Consider the following 15,626-nt stretch of genomic DNA (forward strand, 5'->3'; position numbering starts at 1 on the left):
AAATGATCTTCCCCTTTATGCACCAGCAACTGCAGAAACTGCATCCTCAGGTTCACAGGAGAAGAATAGAACTAAGGTAGAAACACTGACAACTTCTCCTTCTCCGGAATGACACCAAGGCACTATTAGAGGAAGGAAAAAGGCCCAATCCTTTACAGGTCCTATTAAAAAATCATGAGGTAAGTAGTTTCCATACTGGTATGTGGTATCTCCGAAGAAAGCTGAAAAGCATAGCTTGGAATGATGTTGCTAATTCTGTAGCTGTCTGATTAGACATGTTACTAGTGTCCTGGGAAGACACTTTATCCCAGCATTTTGCTGGAGCTTTCCTTCCTCCTATTAGTGAGACAAAAAGAGAAAACCCAACCACCTGCCGTTACTAATGATCCTATGACATACACAGTGTCTGAATTCCGGTGATGATCAATGCTGTCCAAATTTTGCACTGGATTAACTGGATAAATCTCTTGGTGGTTTCAAGTGAGAGGTGAGTTTGGGCTATTTGTGCATATGTAAGAACTGTAAGTACTGAATTCAGCCTTTTATGTGGTATAACATAGCTAAATTCAGCTCTGCATGGATGCCAATGTAGTTGACAACATCTTCCTTTTTTGCAAAGGTTTAGTCTTTCAGTTAAAGTGAAAAATCAGAAATTTCTCATTCTCATCTGCTTTTAAAGAAGTGCAGAGCTTTTATTTTCATAAAAAAAGAGAAAGAAGAAATTTAACACTAGCTAGAGGAGAAAGTCTGTGTCACTAACAAGAACATTTGTAGAAACCGTAAAACTTAGGAAAATTATTAACCGTCAGAAGTTATAAATATTTTCTATATTTGGTCTTCCTCATTGCATAATGGGGCACCTTCATGTAACACATCTTCTGTTAACTACTGTCAGAGATGGAATGTGGGCTGGTCTGTTGGATCTAGGATGGAAATGCTGCCATTTCTATGGTGGTAGGAAAATTCATAGAAGAAGAGGTCTAAACAAGCTTCTTTTGGTCATAAACTTTAGCAAATTACATAAAGACCCTGAACATTAAAGAAAGCTTTGCATTCTTCAAGAGCAATGTGCCAAACTGTACTATATGCTACTGCATATGCGCTTTATGCAGGTATTTTAATGGAGACCTGTTATGTCACACTGACAATACTTGTAAAAATAGCACATGCATAAACGGACAAAAAAATATAATCTTCTATTGTGCTCCTCAGTGCTCTGTGCCTGTTGGCAGAACTCTACTTTTGACTTAGGATCATCTCACATTAGTTCTGTATCATCCATTGTACAAGTATGTTGAATTAAAAGAGAGGTGTGGATGATCACACTTCAGATACATGCCACAGAAGTTGTGTGTGTGTGTGTGGGGTATTTATTTATTTATAATAAATATAATCCAAACCCCATCAGTTCTTTAGGTACACACAGTACATTAGTGTCTTTATATGAAGGGTTTCTTTCTGATGAATTAAGACATACTTTACAAACATCTGTACAACACCACTGCTTACTTACACACAGATTACTGTGTGGGGAAAATATATGAAGCACATTAGATCACAGAGGAAGGAAGATGCAGTGTACGGTAGCTTTAAAGTCACTTCCTGCCTTCTCCCAGATACTTCTGAAGACCTCAGTGGGGCACTATTTGAATGAATATAAGGTACTTTCTCTAGTGTGTATTTTTGTCTCATATGCATAGTACCCTTGAATACAGTACACAAATTTGCAATTTATTATTTAAATTGATTATAAATATTATTTTACATATTTAAAATCATACCTTAAAACTTGTCATCTATAAAACTGAAATTAAGTTTACTTAGAAACTCAGCCTTAACATCAGTATATATTAGGTTTCTGCAGCGTCTCCAAGTGCATTTACATAGAAAATTATCCTTCCCTGGCACAGCTGAGATAGAAGGGTACAAAATAAATGCCTTGAATTAAAAGCAAACACCAAACAAACAATAAAAGAGGCTATATAATCTGTACTCTGGATGCTGGCACATTTCCCATTTCTCAGGTTTAGGCTCTTTCCCCATTTCATACCAGCTGTCAGGAGTGGACTTGTGTTTTCTAATGCTGTGCCTCACAAAAAAAGCCCCCAAAACTACATTTTACCATAAGGAAAATCAGCCATTCAAAGCTAAAAAGCTCCAAAGGGTTTCCCCTCCCTGGATGATGAAGGAGGCAAGCAGAGAAAGTGTGCCTTAAGGCAAACCTGCTTTGCCTGAGAGAACTAGGATGGCAAGACAGAACATTAGATTATTTCCTTACAAAAGATGCATACAGATTCCTCAGAGGTTTTCTGAAACCCTGAAGTTCTTCCTCACATAAACCATTCATATCAATCAGCTTGCACCCATGAAAAAATGTTTTTGATGCCCTGAAAAATTAACATAATTTTGGCAATAAATAAGCCAAATCAGATTAATATAACTTCATTTTCTGATATAAAAATGCTAAATTTTGGCTTGTGGGGAAAAGAAACCCATTTCCATTTTTCCCCTTTGGTATGATGTGTTTTAGAGGGTATATTACTAAAGAATCCATCATCATTACGTTATTGTAACTTACCCATCGGTGACTTTATTATACTACTAACTTCAGCTCTTAAAGGATCAGATGGTTCTACACTGAACGACTATCGTACACTTTCTACCATAAAGAAATATGAGTCTGATAGCGGCTTTAGTCACTAATTTCTTTCCTGTACCCCACCTTCAGTGCCCCTAAAGAACTGAATATCGCAGTTGGTTGAGCCTTACCTAACTTTTAGCAGCAGAAAAACACTTAAGCATTTTGATTGCAATCTCTCAAGATAACCATATTGCAGGGACGGCCCTCAACATTTCCATGTATTCAAAGATTATGAAATGAAAAGCTGCTGGTAATTCTGGAAACTTTTTTGGCAGACAAGGAAAAAGTAAGTTAATACTTTTACAACAGAGCTTTCAGGAACAAATTCTGACTTATCTATTGCACATCTGCTTTATTATGCAGCATGTGACCACGGCAATTATCTGAAAGCAAATGTTCACTCTCATTTTCCATTCATTTATAGACAGAACAGTATTTTATCAGATGTAAATGATGACACACTGTTAAAGTTCAAACAATTTTTATTAATATACTTTTTTATGTTTTAAAATATTACTAATGATGCGGTTTCTTGAAACTGAGGAAGCAGACAATGGATTATTTTCCTTTCAACTAATGAAAAATGTTTTGGCTTATGTATATATTTCCATAGTTTTAAAGCATCAATGACCACAAAGAAGATAACCTCCTTTCCATAAACTAAAAAAAATTATTCTTAATTAAAAGAATACCTAATACATTATTGTTTCATGGTCTAAAGTACCAGTAATATATGGTCTTACCACGCTGTATAATTCTAAGCTACGTTTAACTCTAAAAACTCAATTTGCTGCCACAATGAAGAGAGCTATAACTATTAACAACAGGGTGGAACATTCCTGTTGCAAAAATGTTTTCGCATGTCACATTTTCGCAACAAAGAAATATGAAGACTTGTTCTTAGAAGCCACCATCTCTTCCATTCAAGTGCTGTCTTACTGGTCAAAGCAAAGTCATGGAGCTGCTTCTTCCAGGAAGTGCCAGGCTTATAGAATCATAGAATAGTTAGGGTTGGAAAGGACCTTAAGATCATCCAGTTTCAACCCCCCACCATGGGCATGGACACCTCACACTAAAACATACCACCCAAGGCTTTGTCCAGCCTGGCCTTGCACACCGCCAGGGATGGAGCACTCACAACCTCCCTGGGCAACCCATTCCAGTGCCTCACCACCCTTACAGGAAAGAATTTTCTCCTTATATCCAATCTAAACTTTCCCTGTTTAAGTTTTAACCCATTACCCCTTGTCCTGTCACTACAGTCCCTGATGAAGAGACCCTCCCCAGCATCCCTATAGGCCCCCTTCAGGTACTGGAAGGCTGCTATGAGGTCTCCACGCAGCCTTCTCTTCTCCAGGCTGAACAGCCCCAACTTCCTCAGCCTGTCTTCATATGGGAGGTGCTCCAGTCCCCTGATCATCCTCGTGGCCCTCCTCTGGACTTGTTCCAACAGTTCCATGTCCTTTTTATGTTGAGGACACCAGAACTGCACACAATACTCCAGGTGAGGTCTCACAAGAGCAGAGCAGAGGGGCAGGATCACCTCCTTCGACCTGCTGGTCACACTCCTTTTGATGCAGCCCAGGATACGCTTGGCTTTCTGGGCTGTGAGTGCACACTGAAGCTGGCTCATGTTCATTTTCTCATTGACCAGCACCCCCAAGTCCTTCTCCGCAGGGCTGCTCAGAATCTCTTCTCTGTCCAGCTGTAGCTGTGCCTGGGATTGCTCCGACCCAGGTGTAGGACCTTGCACTTGTCATGGTTGAACTTCATGAGGTTGTCATCAGCCCACCTCACAAGCGTGTCAAGGTCCCTCTGGATGGCATCCCTTTCCCTCCAGCGTATCAACCGGACCACACACCTTGGTGTCATCAGCAAACTTGCTGAGGGCGCACTCAATCCCACTGTCCATGTCAGCAATGAAGATGTTGAACAAGAGCAGTCCCAACATCGATCCCTGAGGGACACCACTCGTTACTGGTCTCCAGCTGGACACTGAGCCATTGACACAACTCTTTGTGTGCAGCCATCCAGCCAGTTCTTTATCCACCGAGTGGTCCATCCATCAAATTGATGTCTCTCCAATTTAGAGAGAAGGATGTGGTGTGGGACAGTGTCAAATGCTTTGCGCAAGTCCAGGTAGATAACATCAACTGCTCTACCCTTGTCCATCAGTTCCATAGCCCCATCATAGAAGGCCACCATATTGGTCAGGCAGGATTTCCCCTTAGTGAAGCCATGCTGGCTGTCACCAACCACCTTGTTGTTTTTCATGTGCCTTAGCATGCCTTCCAGGAGAATGTGCTCCAAGATTTTGCCAGGCACAGAGGTGAGACTGACTGGTCTGTAATTCCCCGGGTCTTCCATTTTCCCCTTCTTGAAAATGGGGGTTATATTTCCCTTTTTCCATTGTCGGGAACTTCACCTGACTGCCATGATTTTTCCAATATGATGAACAGTGGCTTAGCAACTTCATTTGCCAGCTCCTTCAGGACCCGCATGGACTTGTGTACGTTCAGGTTTTTAAGATGGTCTCAGACCAGATCCTTGCCTACAGTGGGCCTAAGGTCCTTATTCTCACAGTCCCTGCGGCTGCCTTCCAAGACTTGGGTGGTGCAGTCAGAGCCTTTGCCAGTGAAGACTGAGGCACAGAAGTCATTAGGAACCTCAGCCTTCTCCAAATCCATGGTAGCCAGTTCTCCTGATAGCTTGTGGAGGGGACCTACGTTGTTCCTAGTCTGTTTTTTATTTGCTATGTACCTATAGAATCCCTTCCTGTTATCCTTAACATCCCTAGCCAAGTTTAATTCTAACTGGGCCTTATCTTTCCTAACCTGGTCTCTAGCTTCCCGGACAACATCCCTGTATTGTTCCCAGGCTGCCTGTCCTTGCTTCCACCTTTTATAAGCCTCCTTTTTGCTTTGAATTTTCCTCAGCAGCTCCTTATCCATCCAAGGAGGTCTCCTGGCCCTCCTGCTGCACTTCCTTCTAGTTGGGATGCAACTCTCCTGAGCTTGTAGCTTCCTTTTTGTCTAGCTGCACCTTGACTCAATGACAGAATATTATAGACACTGTGATCATTATCCAACCCATTCCATCACTGAAATAGACTCTAGGTGCTGTACTCCATACATCAGGAGCACATGGAGGAATCACCACTCCCAATACTGCAGCTATACTAGATGTATTCTGGAAATACATTTCAGACACTGTTTACATTTTTGCTCTGATCGCCTTCAGTGACAGATGAACAATCAAACTTACTTGGTTCTCAACGGACTCTGTAAATGTAACATTTCTGAGCTGAGAAACTTTCCTGGAAAAGTTTAATTGGGAAAATGAAATAGCCTTCAGCAAAGGTAGCTCAGAAACAGCTACTCAGAAATCTCATGGTGGTAGGGAAGAACTCACAGTAATTTTTTCAGGCATTTCCATTCTTTGTCTCATGATGGACAAGATTTTCTGTCTTCAGTGATTTGCAAAGAGGTCCTTGGAAAGGAGAGTTACAGTGGCCATTTCTCACACTGGCAGCCCCCGGGGGAAACAGTTCCCTCTCTCTGACATAAGGGTTTTTGGGATTCTTTGTATTACAGTGAGCTTTTACATACCCATGTGGATGGAGGAGGGAGGCACTCGTAGTTTGTCTTAGGTGGCTGATTTGTTGCCTTGTCATTCCTAATTTTTTTTATTTTTTTATTTTTTTGAGACCTGAAAATGAAGCTTGGGAAAAGCTATTAATACCCCTATTATTGCTGAAAAGGTGTCACCAAGCAGTACAAAGATTTGGTAGTCTCCCTTCAACATTTTGATTGAAAAGACAATAATACTTTCATTAAAATGTGCTCATGTTTAAACAGCATTTCTTTTATATACCAAATCAGGGAGGCAATGAAACAATCTCTGAGGAAATTAATCAGAGAGAGTTAAATTACATACAACAGCATTAATCATGTGTGGAATTTAAAAACAGGTAATCCAAACAGACATATTGAAACCGACTTTAACCTTAAACATATGCTCAAGTTGTTGCATCTGAGATGAAGAGCATGATACATTGCAGCAGCACACCACAAACTGCATAGCAATCCACCAGAAATGAAAAAGAAAGCACACACCATGAACAGAATAGAAAACTATTTTCATTGTGGGAAAAGATTCACAATGCAAACAGCTTCCAGTTCAAGAAAAAACTCTGTAAAATCAGCAATAAACTGGCCATGCAGAGAGAAAACGAAAGTCAATGAGAAGCGAAGCAACTGCCGTAAAATTCATTTGGAATCCAGATGGGAAGAGAATGGCATTAACAAGACTGCTGTAGCATCTCCACAGTAGTTGGATTCAAGAAAGCAAATAAGAGTCATGTTTATTTACATGTAGAAGTAACAAGAGTTGAAATGTAGCTCAGTAAAGCATCTGCTGTTCCTCTGATTCCGCAGCAGGAGTATTAGAAACTACTTAAATAGATGAAGTTGCAGAAAATTTAATTACCACTAAACATTTTTAAGTAAATTCATTGTTCCCTGGAGTTACCACAGTTGAAGTAATGATGGTACATGACATCTCTGGGCTTTAAAAAGGAAGTTATGCAGGAATTGGTTGGAAATAAATGACAGAAATGTACAGAGTGTAGAGAATATGCAGGTTTGAGAAATTATGAGATTTATCCCACACAGAAATTATCTAAACATTTGAAAAAAGCAGCTGATCCTTTTTATGGTGATACCATAACTGTAAACTGCAGGAAGTTTACATTACAAAGATGCAATATTTTTACAAACTCATGTGATACCTTTTCCCAAAATACATCAAAAGGGAAAAATAACTGGAACTTTGCAAGCGTTCTGCAACCATGTTTAAGGTGACATTCAGCAAGCGGCACTTGAGCACAGCTAGTTATGACAATGAAGGGGGCTCTCTATGGTGGTGTTGACCTCAACATTAGAAATTACCCAGTAAAGATCAGTATCTTTTATCTAGTTCGGCAGATATATTTGCCTTATTATTGCATTTTTTTTACAAGTTCATCACAACTTAAATTCATCCACAAATATGGGCTGCAGACAATGAGACAGTGTGTTATGTGATAGCAGACATAAGAGTTTATTTCAGTCTCACAGCATATCACAGTAACTATACCTTCTGGTTAGCAGGCATTCTATTAGGCATTGGTGGCATACAATATTTCAGTCTCACAGCATATCACAGTAACTATACCTTCTGGTTAGCAGGCATTCTATTAGGCACTGGTGGCATACAACGTTATTTGAATAACAATAATCACAGAACTAGCAATTAAGGACACCCTGAAAACTCCCTTGGGTTTCACCATTGATCCTTAAGGAAAAATTCATTCATCTAATCAGCTCATTCTAACAATAAATGTATGCATAACTCACAATGCAAAAGCTGAACAAATAAGGAACATGAAGTGCAGTAGAGTTACCTTATTTTCTGACAGTAGTCAGTTATTGAGAGGGTGTTTGACCATTTTCTAATTGAATGGTTTGGCACTGGGAATGCTGGCTCATCCTGGTTCCATCAAAACCTTCTACAGAAGCTTAAGCCGTGATCTGGCTGCGGCTGCTGGCCAGAAATCCAACCAAGCTGGCTGCTTGCTGACGCTCAGCTGACTGGCTATCTAGCTCCCTGGAAATATGCCAACTGCTCAGTTGGTTTCTTGGCTCCACAGGCTTGTCAGCTGGCAAAGAAATAGATTGTTCCATTTTTGCCAGAAAGGCTGCAGTGCCAAGGCGTTTTGTTCCAGTGCTTGATGAAACAAAATATTGACAAGCTGGAATTTCCTGTAGAATAAAAATCTTGCTTCCCAGCCAGCTCCAGTTATTATTGTGTGCTCTTGTGTAACACAGTGATGGCGTTATCGCATCCTCTAAGTAAACACAATGCACACAAAGGATGTGAATCCAGAAAGCCTTCCAAGGCTTTGGGTAAGAATCTCAGCATCTGAAACCGTCACCACGCAGTACAATGCATCTTTTGATAAGGTTAGTTTGTGACGCTTTCCATTTTACATTAAAAGGACTGTTAAGTTGGCTTCGAAAACTCATTTGTCAGCAGGGCCCAACTGGCTAACTGAGGACGAATTTGGTATATAGTCTGTGGATTGCGCCTTTATTCATATTGTTTCAGAAGATGACTTACATAGTTATGGATCGAACACCAGGGAAAGAAAAAGCAGTAATAGTCACAACACAGTTACATACACAAAGGTTATTAGGTTTTCAGTACTGAAAAGGGGTGTTAAAATATTCAAGAACACAAGAACACACCAAAAAAAACCAAAAAAAAGACTTCTCAAAAACATATCACTGGAAACAACAGATTTGTGAAATATTCAGTGAAAAGAAACCGGAAAATGCCATCACATTATACCATAAAGCCATAAACCGAGCCCTTGTCAGAGACAAACATCATTGTGCAGCCCAGGCCAAAGATTTGTGACAGAATGATTAATGAAATTATGCACTCAGATGGAGAGCTCCAGTTTTAGAGTTGGTAGGTGTGTCAAGAGTGTTTTCAAGGAGACGCTGAGCAGGGTCTAAATGGCAAAGCAAGTCAACACATGGGTATGCGCTCGGTGGCAGAACAAGGCCATTTAAGCTGTTTCCTTTCTTGGTTGTCTCTCTGCTATCCCCAGTGCCACGCTGACACATTTATTATGTTGGTGAACTGGATCAGCAAAAAGGAAGGAAAGCAGGTTGTTTTCTAGTCTTCTCAGTTCAATCTCATTTACTGCCTGATTTCACAAATGTTCATGCTGCCACAGCCCAGCAGAAGGGCAGACGCAGAAGCAGGTAGCTGGGCTAGGGAGCAGAAGGGTATGTTATAAACAAATAAGCCACTGGAAGTCATCCATTAAATTATTAAATTATGAGCTTTGGATTTTGGGGGGAGGAGGAATAGTATCAAGCACAGCAGATTCTTCCTAGCTTCCTGCAAGGAAAAGGCTTACCCAGGTTTTGAGAGAGCAAGCATATGCTGTGCCTTCTGTTAAAGGTAGGAATGCAAAGACTATAAACTACCTATCTGCCTTTGAGGAGGCAATCCTTATTACTATAAGCATAGTTCATAGGATATAATTTAAACTCTTGCCTGAACTTAATAAAGCTTAGTTACAGAGGGACATTTTTCAGAGGTAGTATAAAAAAAACCAAAACAGAAAAACAAACACTGACACAACCATGCAACTGTGTAGTTCTCATGTACAGAGGGGAAAAAATAAGGGACTAGTATGAAAATGGCAGGAAAATGGCCATAAAGTCACGGACTAGCTCTTCAACACCTTTTATAGAACTGGCATTCAATATCTAAGGGAAATGACATACACGTCAGTCTGAGATAATCTTTCAACAAGTTGTTCCAAGCCCATGATCCTGAAAATACCAAGCTTAAAAGACAGATGTAGACAGGGACTCAGGACAGCACCAGGGACATGATTGTAGATCTGACAAAAAGATTCTACAGATGCCTGTTTTTCGTATCGAAAAAGCAGGCAGAAAACACTACAGGGGCATGGCCCTGTCCAGCCAGTGTTGCCTGATGTTGGTTCCCCTCATCAGGCCTGATGCTGACCCAGACACACAAATTGATGTCCCAGCCTGGCCTTGACCTATCCCTATCCCCATGGGTCCCAATGTGCCAGACTGGAGCTGTTCCCTGGCTTGCCCTGCTTCCTGCTGGAGGCGGTGGGGTGGACTCTGACTGGGCAGACCTTGCCCTGGAACAGGACACAAAACACCAGAGCCCAGAGACTGATATTTCTTCCCAATGAATATAAATTTTATCAGGTGTTGGCTGACCAGCCAAGTTTTCTGTGCTTTTCCATAGGCAGTACTGAAATTGATTGTAAAAATAGTAACAAAAGAAATCACTATTTCAAAGCTATCCCCATTTTTATTACCGTATAAACCCCCAATTTTTCTGACAAACAATTGCATGCTGTGGGTTATGTTTCATAGTTTCCTATGGGTAAATCTCAGTCTTTTTCAAGGTTTTGGCAGGCAGCCATAGGAACTCATTATTCTGAATAGTCTAAGGGGAATTATAAAACAAAGAGAATAAAAGGCTTGAATTTATTTTTAAAGCATGCTTTCTCATGTTTACATTGCTTCCAGACCTATTTTGTTTTGGAAATTTTTTACTTACTGTAAGTCTTGATACATGAAAAACAACAAAACCCTCTTTCAGATTTTTTAGCTTACATGAAAACTGAAAAGTATTTTGAATGGAGGAGTTGGTCAAAAAGATGTATTTTGTTGGTTAACTGGGTACGTGCAAACTGTTTAAATCTGTTTACTCAAATCAAAGTGTATTTCCAAGGCTGGTCCCAATGGGCATTGAAATGATGACTAGCTTGAGTCAAATTTGATTCTATTATTCACTTACTTTCTTCCCATCCTATAGGACCTGCAGTCCCTGGGAATATGAGAAGCCTTTTCTTCATTCCCACTTTGCAAACACTGTGACACTCTTTAGAACCAGTAATCCTTTGTTTCTTTTATCTATCTAGCCTGTGCATGGTTTGTGGGCTTGTTGTACAGCTTATTAGTTTTTAGGGTAAATGAAAATATAGTTTATCTACCTGTTGGCAAAATGAGTAAGTGAATACACATCCTCTGGCTTCTAAAGTGTCTAAAATGATTACATAACCCAGAAATAGCCTATGATCAAAGACTGAACAGAAATAAAAGTCACAACTTAAATAAAACCAGAAGCTAAGCAGAAGCAGGAACTATACAGAAAAGTAATGGAGATCCAGGAGCAAAATTACTCATATCCTTTCCATAGGGCTCAGGTAGCACCCACAAGAAAAATGCAACTTCTAAAGAGGTCAGGGTAGTCTCCCTCTGTCAGTCTCTAAAGTGGGCCAGGTTAGTAACTGAAATCCCCCAGTACTGAAAAAGCTAGGCCAGCATCTTCTTACGGGATTTTTGGGGTTCACAGTGGAAGTCTGGTCCTGTTGCTCCTCCTCCTAAGCTCTCATATGCTGAGTCTCAAAGACCTGTGTGTGGATTCCAGGCGCCTATTTTGGAGAGGAGCAGAGTCGTCAGCCAGCTGCATTGTGTATTGTTCAACACACTTCCTCATTTGTGTCCCAGTTGTCAGGTTAGTGTCTGAAGGAGCTCCTGCTGAAATGGAGTAACGTCGGGAAGCTACATGGTATTACAGAAAGAAATCCCAACAGCATGTAAGCTTAAATGCTATCTCCACCACAACTCCTGAAGGATTTGAAAATCAATTGTATTATTTGCTGGGGTAAGTACATATAGAGATACCAGACAGAACTGAGTTTAAAAAGGGGCAGGGAAGAAGGGCACAGGAGTTTCAGGAAGGTTTTAACAATCCTGCCTGTGCCTCGCCTAACCCCATACTATTCTCTACCCCACCTACCCCACCGAAAGCAAGCCTGGCATGAGGCGCTGCGGAGCAACCAGCCAGCAGGCCTCCAGCCCAGGCTGACCAGGCAGGGGGGACACACTCCGCAAGCACACGGCCTCCCGAAGGCTTGGCGATGACTCCCAACTACCGTGCCCGTAGCGCGGAGAGGAGCATCAGGCCCTTCGCTACTCCCCACATCTGCTGGGCCGCAGATTCCCACCGTGAACCGTGCCGGCCCACACTGCTGCCATGCACGGGGCCGGGCGAGCGCGCTGAGGAGGGGAGGGGGATCGGAGCACCCAGCGGGGGACTGAACTACGGGCCTGCGAAGGCAGGCCGAAGGCAGGCTGAAGGCACGCCGACCTCCCGAGCGCCCAAAACCCATCGCAAGGCCGCGGACGGCGCGCACGTCCCCCCCAGCGAGCGCGCCCACGCGAACCGGGAGCGCGCAGCAGCTAAACCCCGCCCTCCCGGGGCGCCTCTAATTCCCGCCAATGGGGGCGCGGCGGGAGCTGCCACGTGACTCCTCCGGCCCCTTCTGCTGGCGGCGTCGGTCCGGGGAGGCGGGCTCGGGGGCGAAGCGTCGCGAGAGCGGAGGCGCGCGCGCGCGCGAGCGCGCTCTGGGGGGGGGGGGTGGGGCTCGCCGGGGGCGGGGCGGGCGGGTGCGGGTCGCTGAGCCGCGACGGAGGCTCGGGAGGGGGGCTGGGGGCTCGCTCCCTGCCCCTGTTGCTGTTGGCTGTGGGATGGCCGCGGTTGCCGGGTGCTGAGGAGCCGGTCAGGTACGGGGTGCCCGCTCCCCATACCCTTCACCAGCCATGCTCCCGTGCCGGGCTGGGGGGCGAGGGCCCCGCCGCTGCCGTGCGAGCTGAGGGCGGGGGGCAGCGCTGAGGGCGGGGCTCGCTCCCTCAGGTGTCCGCTCCGCGGTGTGCTGGGGGGGAGCGGGGCGGAGCGTCCCCCACCGCCCCTGTCCGCGGTGCCGCTGGCTCCAGCCCAGCGGGCTCGCTGTGGCCCGGGGCAGCGCACCTCCTTCGCGCGGGCCCGGGCGGCTCTCCGCGTCCGCGGGTGAGGTGTGCGCACACCTGAGGGGAGGGAGGAAGGTGGGGCCCTGAGGGGGGCGGGGGCCGGCCCGGACGCCCTTGTACCGCAGCACGGGACGGGGGGCACAAGGGGGTAACGCAGCGCTTCGGTCCGCGGACGGGGGTGGTAGTGCTCGTAGCATCCTTCCCTCTCTCCTTCCTTCCCGATTTGCCCTCCGGTAGGCGCCGCGGAGTGCGGCGGAGGGCTGCCGGGGATGCCTGCCGGCCGATGATCCCCTTGGCTGGGGCTGTCTGCGGTCCCTGCTGTGCGTGTGGTGGTGTGGTTGGTGCTGGGAGGCTGAGTTAGTTCGCGTTAACCTTCTGCCTTGGTTGGCTTGCGGTTGATGCACGCGGGTTAAGTAAGTTCACCCCTTTCTCAGCATTTCGCGTTTTAAAAGTGTCTCCTTCCCCTCCCTCCATCCCTCCCGCCTCCTCCTCCCAATTCCTGTCCTTTCTCTAGGGAGGAGGAACAGCAAGCATTGCTCATTTGCTTTCTTGGCTCCTTCGAGGGGCTTTCTTTATTACGACTGAAGTACCGTCCTCTGGTTTTCCCCCAGTATCTAACTGGGGGGGGGGGGGGGTGCTGTGCAGGAGAAGGAGAGAAGGCTATGAGCTGTAGATCCTGTATTATAGCCTCCTTATTGAAGCCCTGATACATTGCCAGAGTGAGATGGGGAGGGGAAAAAGAAAGTTATAGTCTATCTGGAAAAGATCACTGAACTCAGTGGCAACAAAATCCACTTAATTTATCCGTGTTACCCTTAGGAGGGGTTTTACATTGCTTTGTATTTGCAAGATTATTTCAGAATTGTAAAGTTAGCCTTTGCTATGAGATATTGCCAATATTTAATTAATTTTTGAGTGATTAAGTGCTATTGAGTAACTGTGGTCCCATCTGTCCTGGGGTATTTCTTGGTCTGCAGGCAAGGTGATTTATTTGAGGCATTGTAATTTAATTATGCCATCTTGGGTGATGCCCTGGAATTTCATATTCTTCAGGGGTTTGTAAAATCTGTTGGCAGTTGAAGGGTGTAGTGCTGGACAGTTTTAGTGTGGAAAAATAATAAACCAGATCAGCTTATTCCCTTTTTCTGTTAATCATTTGTTATGATACAATATAAAAAATAACCCCAAACAGACAATAACAGCAACAACAAATCCCATCACTAAAAATCCTCCTAAAACAAACCTATAAAGTACCTCCTAAACATGGTATTCGCTGGTGAAGTTTTCTCTAAGGGGAAATAAGATCATTTGAGAAAATGCTACTGCTTGCAAAATAATACCCTCCCAGCTTAACTGGTTTATTTGTATTATGTATGAAAACCACAACAGAATAAAAGTACAGAAACTTAAATTGCACGCACCACAAAATCTAAACTATGGATATTTCTGGTACATCCAGTGATATCTTCTTCCCAGAGTATCTGAATTCTCAAATACACCAGGACTGGGGTATGATACTTAGTGATGATCTAGGCAGAGAAAATGAAGCATTCTTTTGAAATTGGTAAATCTTAGTAGTCATGTCATGCTTCTATGTGACAAAAATACAATGTAAAATGATTAGAACCAAACAAGAAAGGGCCAGCCTTTGATAACTGTCACTAATGCTGACCAGCAATGATGTATTAACACACACACCCTTACCCCTTTCCCCCAGCTTTTCTTCGTGTGGATGCGTCTGTGGTCAGGACAACTTGTCACTTTATAAATGGACTTTTTCAAGACTGCCAGCCCAATTAATGAAAGTGATAAATCATTAGAAGTGAGAAATAGAGAAGGATCCATTAGACTGTTACTCGTGCTTCTCAGTGTAGGCTTGTTTAGATTGGTTTTCAGTGCAATTGTTTTGCTAAAGTTATAAATGAGTACATACTGTTGCTTTTAAGGCATTTTTGAATCTTATACTTGGAATCAATATTTCAAAACTCAGTAATTGATTAAACTTTGCTTTGGCCAATCATCAGCACAATTTGTTTGGCTGCTTCAAAGAATAAAAGAAAAAGGAAAGGTACTTTTTTTTGTAAAAGAAAGATTTCGTGTTTTTTCTTTAACAGTACTACTGCAAAAATACTTGTTTGAAACATAATCACAGATTCATTCAATGACGTCATTCTGTTGCATCTTTGGAAATTTAATAAGACCATATTACATTTAGTTCAAATTTATTGCCTAAACAGTTCAAATTCCTCATGTCCTTGTATGCCTTTGACATAGATGTGTGCATGTACGCATACGCCTCTATAGCTGTTTAAGGGATATACTTAGTACATTTACATTTTACAGAAAAAGGATCAATTTTATCCCTTTTTGCCAGATAATGATTGTCAGTACACAGTGACAGTACTTAATAAATTTAGGCATAGAATAAATTTATACAAAGAGATGGAGTCTGTGACAAAATTCCTGTTGGATTCCATTAAGCTGATTATTTAATTTTGCTTCATACATATATTCAAACAAGATTGGAAAGGCCAACTAAATGCTTACTACATGGTCCGATAAAGAGG

The 15,626-nt window shown here is 43.0% G+C and overlaps 1 protein-coding gene across 1 annotated transcript in view; it reads left to right on the forward strand.

The window, feature by feature from the left end:
• The first annotated feature begins 12,751 nt into the window (after window positions 1–12,751).
• Window positions 12,752–15,626, forward strand: part of AKAP11 (A-kinase anchoring protein 11) — a 44,460-nt gene continuing 41,585 nt past the window's right edge. Inside the window, exon 1 of the mRNA XM_065678189.1 lies at window positions 12,752–12,816. The gene's annotated coding sequence lies outside the window, so the exon portion shown is untranslated. The remainder of the gene's footprint in view (window positions 12,817–15,626) is intronic.

Source organism: Lathamus discolor, chromosome 4 (assembly GCF_037157495.1).
Source record: "Lathamus discolor isolate bLatDis1 chromosome 4, bLatDis1.hap1, whole genome shotgun sequence".
NCBI classification, from domain to species: Eukaryota; Metazoa; Chordata; class Aves; order Psittaciformes; family Psittacidae; genus Lathamus; species Lathamus discolor.